This window comes from Tachyglossus aculeatus, chromosome 15, assembly GCF_015852505.1.
Source record: "Tachyglossus aculeatus isolate mTacAcu1 chromosome 15, mTacAcu1.pri, whole genome shotgun sequence".
Lineage (NCBI taxonomy): Eukaryota > Metazoa > Chordata > Mammalia > Monotremata > Tachyglossidae > Tachyglossus > Tachyglossus aculeatus.
Window position 1 is genome coordinate 9,549,640 of NC_052080.1, and position 6,433 is coordinate 9,556,072.

A 6,433-nucleotide genomic window follows, 5' to 3' on the forward strand; every position below is an offset into this window, starting at 1 on the left:
AAGTCACTTAACTTTTCTGGGCTTCAGTTACCTCATCTCTAAAATGGGGATTAAGACTGTGAGCCCTGTGTGGGACAGGGACTGTGTTGTATCTGTATCTGCCTTGTATTTCGTATCTGCCCCAGTGCTTAGTACAGTGCCTGGGACAAACACCATAGAAACACCAAAGAACCCCTTGGAGATGAATGAAGCCCGTAGAGTAAAGCTAAATCTGTTTTCGAAAGACGCCCACAAAAACAGATGTGTGGCTATCTGCAGGTTTCTACTAAAAATTCTATCTAAATTCTTTAACAAAATACTACAAACTCTAACAATAAGGTGAGTCAAATGTACTTACATCTTTATAAGGGTCTGCTCTCCACCACAGGAATTCATTCACTCAGTCAGTCATATTTATTGAGCGCTTATTGGGTGCAGAGCACTGTACTAAGCGCTTGGGAAGTACAAGTTGGCAACATATAGAGACAGTCCCTACCCAACAGTGGGCTCACAGTCTAGAAATGTAATGTGTCAGTCACCTACATTATGACTTAGCTTCTACTAACTTTCCCATGACCTTGTAAACATTGAGTGAAGTGAGTTCTGCTCCCCAGATAACCATCAAATCCTAGACTGCACCACGAAAATGCAGAAATCCTCACCATTTTCAGAGGGGCCATATTTTCCAATCAGGGTGTGCTGCTTCCTTCCTTCTGGGTACTGTTCTTGATCCTCTGTGGGTCCGAACTGGTAAAGATCTGCACTGTGTACCAGCGCAGCTGCATTTCACTTGAGCTTTCATAATCAGCCAGGCTGATCTGCGCAATTCTCTGAAGATGAGGTACAGAAAATATGCTGATAAGGGCGGGCAGAAAAGGTGGCCCTTGTTCTTAACATAAAATTGATACAGAGATGCTAATCAATCAATCAATCAATTGTATTTATGGAGCACTTACTGTGTGCAGAGCACTGTACTAAGCGCTTGGGAAGTACAAGTTGGCAACATATAGAGACACTCCCTACCCAGCAGTGGGCTCACAGTCTAGAAGGGGGAGACAGAGAACAAAACAGAACATATTAACAAAATAAAATAAATAGAATAAATATGTACAAATAAAATAGAGTAATAAATATGTACAAACATATACATATATACAGGTGCTGTGGGGAAGGGAAGGAGGTAAGACGGGGGGATGGAGAGGGAGACGAGGGGGAGAGGAAGGACGGGGCTCAGTCTGGGAAGGCCTACTGGAAGGAGGTAAGGCAGGGGGGATGGGGAGCACTGAACCATACTGGAGCCTCCAAGAGAGAAATAATAATAATGGCATTTATTAAGTGCTTGCTATGTGCAAAGCACTGTTTTAAACGCTGGGGAAGTTACAAGGTGATCAGGTTGTCCCACTGGGGGCTCACATTCCTCATCCCCATTTTCCAGATGAGGTAACTGAGGCCCAGAGAAGTTAAGTGACCTGCCCAAAGTCACACAGCTGACAGTTGGTGGAGGTGGGATTTGAACCCATGACTTCTGACTCCAAAGGCCCTGCTCTTTCCACTGAGCCACACTGCTGAGAGACGTGCTCTCAGGCCGTCCGATGCGGGTCTGGCTCCTCTCTGTTGGTACAGGAGGAAGGTCGGGCTTTGCCCGCTTGGACTGTGGAACATGGGGTGTCGGGTCCAACTGTGCGTACTGAAAGAAATCAAAGCACCTTCCCAATGATCAGGTAAAGGCGTGTCTCACTTAGGTCAAAGCTGGCTCCCAGAGAGCCTCCAGGTATGGGTGACACTCTATTGTTTATGTGCCAATGGGACTGGCAGTGGTCGTGGGCGGCCAGGGGCAAGGGAGAGATATTTTGGGTCATCAAGCAGCTGCTAAAGATGGACAGTGAGAGCAAGGCCCGGCTTTCAACTGGAGTCCCCTTCTGAGGGCTTCTGAACCCCCAGATGCGTGTCTGCCGCAATGGGAGGGTCCGAGGAGGGGGCACAAACACTGCGGCGCTTACTGTGTGCAGAGCACTGTACTAATCAATCAATCAATCGTATTTATTGAGCACTTACGGTGTGCAGAGCACTGTACTAAGCGCTTGGGAAGTACAAGTTGGCAACATATAGAGACGGTCCCTACCCAACAGTGGGCTCACAGTCTAGAAGATTCGGGAAGCAGCATGGCATAGTGGATAGAGCCCAGGCCTGGAAGCCAGGTCATGGGTTCCAATCCTGGCTCCACCACTTGTCTATTCTGTGACCTTGGGTGAGCCCCTTTACTTCTCTGTGCCTCAGTTACCTCATCTGTAAAATGGGGATTGAGGCTGTGCCCTGTACGGGCAGGGACTGTGTCCAGCGCGATTTGCTTTTGAGCACCCCGGCGCTTAGTACAGCTTAACAAATGCCATAATTAATCTATTATCCCCCGAGAGAGGACCCCGAGGCGTCGGTCACAGCCCACAAGAGTGACCAGCCTGAGCCATTCCGGTCACCACCAAATGTTTCTCTCGCTTGGATATGTCTTTGGGTCCTCATCCCTGGGATCTAAACTCCCAAAGGGCCGCTTGGAATGGTCTTGTCCCATTAATGTCTGTCTGGGCCAGGTGGGTGCCAGATAATAATAATAATGATGATGGCATTTGTTAAGCGCTTACTATGTGCAAAGCACTGTTCTAAGTGCTGGGGGGATACAAGGTGATCAGGTTGTCCCATGTGGGGCTCACGGTCTTAATCCCCATTTTACAGATGAGGGAATTGAGGGTCAGAGAAGTTAAGTGACTTGCCCAAGGTCACACAGCAGACACGTGGGGGAGCTGGGATTCAAACCCATGACCTCAGACTCCCAAGCCATGGGCTCTTTCCACTGAGCCACACTGCTTCCCTATGGCAGATGGCATCGCTGAGCAAATGCTTAGTCCAGCAGGCCTTCCTGATGTGAATATGCTCCTTCAATGTGGTGCACTTAATAATGATGGCATTTAATGATGGCATTTATTAAGCGCTTACTATGTGCAAAGCACTGTTCTAAGTGCTGGAAACCCCTTTCTAAGAAATGGCCTTTAAGCCATCACTTGGAAGCAGATTGATTAGGGATGATTCAACAGGCGTGCGTGTGTGTGTATCTTAAATGAAAGAACCCCAGTATAAATGGTCTTGTCAGATGCTGGGATCGCTTAATTCAGAGAGAATAAAATCCCAACCCGACTCTGAAAACATTTCTTTCTTTTTGGGAATGTTTGAGAAGGGCTCAGCCTTCCCAGAAGAGATCTGGTGCTCATTCCAAGAGACGGCCCCTTTCATAGACAAAATGGAAAAACAGCATATAGTCTGTGTGGTGGCTTCGTCAAGGGCAGAGTCTCATCTCAGCCCCAAGAACAGACTGGGCTCGGACATTTAAAATAAACTGGTGGAATGAGATCCAGATACAATAGAATTCCCTCAGTTTGTCAGGTGCTCTTACCCATCTGAAAGCCCCGGCCTAAACCTGGGGCTTGGGAGGCCTCTGGGGGAGATTCCCTTACTCAGTTGATCAATCAGTGGTATTTATTGAGTGCTTACTATGTGCAGAGCAATGTACTAAGCAGTTGGGAGAGGAGAATACAACAGAGTAGGCGTAGAGAAGGTGCCAAGGCTCAGGGACCTTGGGAAGGGGCTTGGTCTCCTTGCCATTTAGATGGAGGAGGAGGAGGAGGAGGAATCCTACTTATTGAGCACCCACTGGGTGTACTGTACAGTACGAAGCCTTTGGAGAGAAAAATAGGTTTATGAAATATTCCCTGCCTGCAAGGCTGTAAGGGAGGAGGGGAGATGCTCATGTCTTCCTTAATCGATGATCCTCTGCTTCTAGGCCGTGCTGTTTCCTGAGCTTTGATTCAGCTCTTGTCTAGACTTCTTTAGTTCGGCCCTGGGGAAATGGAAGTTATGGAAGTTTGTTTCCTTTTTTTAAAATGGCATTTATGAAGTGCTTACTGTGTGCTAGGTGTTTTACTAAGCGCGGGGTAGGTACAAGGTAATCGGGTTGGACGCAGTCCCCGTCACACTTAGGGCTCACAGTCATAATCCCCATTTTACCCATGAGGTACCCGGGGCACAGAGAAGGTAAGTGACTTGCTCAAGGTCACACAGCAGACAAGTGATTGGATCCCAGGTCCTCTGACTCAATCAGTTATATTGAATAATAATAATGGTATTTGTTAAGCACTTACCATGTGCCAGTCACTATATTTATTGAGTGCTCCTGGGACAGTACAATAGAGTTGATAGAGCGTGATCCCTGTCGACAAGGAGCTAACAGTCTGTAGAGGGAGATAGATGTTAAAATAAATTAGGACAAATTCCTCTAATACTTCCTGAATACCTTCAAGGCATTGGGAATTCCTTACAAGCAAACAGAGGAGGAGGTGGAAGAGAATAATGAGTTGGGCTTCAATCAGTGTATTTATTGAGCATTTAATATGTGCAGAGGACTGTACTCTAGCGAGTACAACATAACAGTGTAGGTAAATGTGTTCCCTGCCTACAACGAGCTGACAGTCTAGGGAGGAGATAGACATTAATATAAATTTACAGAAGTGTGAATAAGTTTTCTTTCCTTTGGAAAAAACAGGGAGAGGAGCAGGGATCCGGAAAAGTAGTTTGAACATCTCAGACCCTGGAGTTGGGCTGTTTCTCTCTGCCCAGAAAATTATCCCAAGCACTTAGTACAGTGCTCTGCACACAGTATGCACCCAATAAATGATTGAATGAATGAATCTCCTGTTGCGAGTCGCAGCTAAAACATTTTCCAGTCCCGCTGGAAAATCTCTAGTGTGTGCAACTTGCTCACTGTGACGATCAAACAAAATCCCCCAGGGTCACGCTCCCCTGGAAGGTAAACTCTTACTCTCTGGCTATGACGTGGAGACGGTCTGCTTCGTGGGTGCGGGCACGTATGGTGAGTCTGCTCCCAGCAGGATTTCTGCTCTCCCGGAGGGCATTGCAGGAGTGACTTGAAAATCCTAGGAAGTAAAGTGGTCACTGTGCCTTTTAGCTGATGTCAAATCTCCAAAAGCTTTGACATTAAAGCAGTGGAAAGAAGGAACATGAGTCTGGAAGTGAGAGGCTTTGTGTGGCCTTGGGTAAGTCATTTCACTTCTCTGTGTCACCTATAAAATAGAAATTTTCAGGCCCTTCTGTGGGGTAGGGACTGTATCCAATTTGATTATCCTGTATCTCCCCCAGTGCCTGGTATATAGTAAACACTTAGCGAATACCAAATAAATATTTATTCATTATTATAGTATTTATGTTGGGCTTAACTCTGTGTCAACCAGTGTGCTCAACGAGATAGTGAGATTGGACAGAGCCCCCGTCCCACAGTCCAAGTGGGAGGGAGAGTGGGGATCTTATCCTCATTTTGCAGGTGAAGAAACTGAAGTACTGGGAGGTTAAATGTATTGGTCAGGTTCGCAGAGCAGGCTCTTTCCACTATACCGCCATGTTCCCCGGGCCCTGATGCCAAAAGAGTTTGCTGCACTGGGGCCTTTTGATGATGATAATAATTGTGGTATTAAGCACTTACTATGTAGCAGGCACTGTACTGAGTACTGGGGTGGATACAAGCCAATCCCCGCCGCCACCCAGGAGGGCCGGCTTGGGTGCAGGCAGGTGGCCGGGCCCATCCCTGCTGGCACGTGCGACGGGCCAGAATGGCCCAAGGCGGGCCCCGCGGAGGAGGGGAGCGGCCAGACCTCCCGGACCGGCGGACGCCAGGTCAGCGGCATTCATTCATTCAATCATATTTACTGAGCACTTACTGTGTGCAGAGCACTGTACTAAGTACTTGGGAAGTACAAGTTAGCAACATATAGCGACGGTCCCTACCCAACAGCGGGCTCACAGTCTAGAAGGGGGAGACAGACAACAAAACCAAACATACTAACAAAATAAATAGAATGGTAAATATGTACAAGTAAAATAGAGTAATAAATCTGTACAAATATATATACAGGTGCTGTGGGGAGGGGAAGGAGGTAGGGCTGGGGGATGAGGAGGGGGAGAGGAAGGAGGGGGCTCACTTAGTACAGTGCCTGGCACACAGTACGTGCTTAACAAATAACCTAACAGCAATGATGTTATTTGTTTAGATAGTTCAGATTAAAATTCATTATTTCTTTTCTAGTACTGTGAGCTCTGTATGCAAGAGGGACTGTATTTCTTCTATCTCATCACTCTCAGCCGGCCACCGTGCGGGAGCAGGAGGAGGAAGAACAGCAAGAAGAGGAGGAGGAAAAGCAAGAAGAGGCAGCGGTCCTGGACCACAGCGGAGGTCAGCGGCAACACAGGTGGGCCCTCTATTTCAGCAGTGTAGCTTAGTGGAAAGAGCCCGGGCGTGGATTCCAAGCCCAGCTGTGCCACCTGTCTGCTGTGTGACCATGGACAAGCCGCTTAACTTCTCTGGGCCTCAATTACCTCATCTGTAAAATGGGGGTTA

At 47.5% G+C, this 6,433-nt stretch overlaps 1 protein-coding gene across 1 annotated transcript in view; it reads right to left on the bottom strand.

Moving 5' to 3' along the window:
* Positions 1-865, bottom strand: part of CLCN4 (chloride voltage-gated channel 4) — a 42,187-nt gene extending 41,322 nt beyond the window's left edge. Inside the window, exon 1 of the mRNA XM_038757027.1 lies at positions 642-865. The gene's annotated coding sequence lies outside the window, so the exon portion shown is untranslated. The remainder of the gene's footprint in view (positions 1-641) is intronic.
* Between the last annotated feature and the right edge of the window lie 5,568 nt (positions 866-6,433).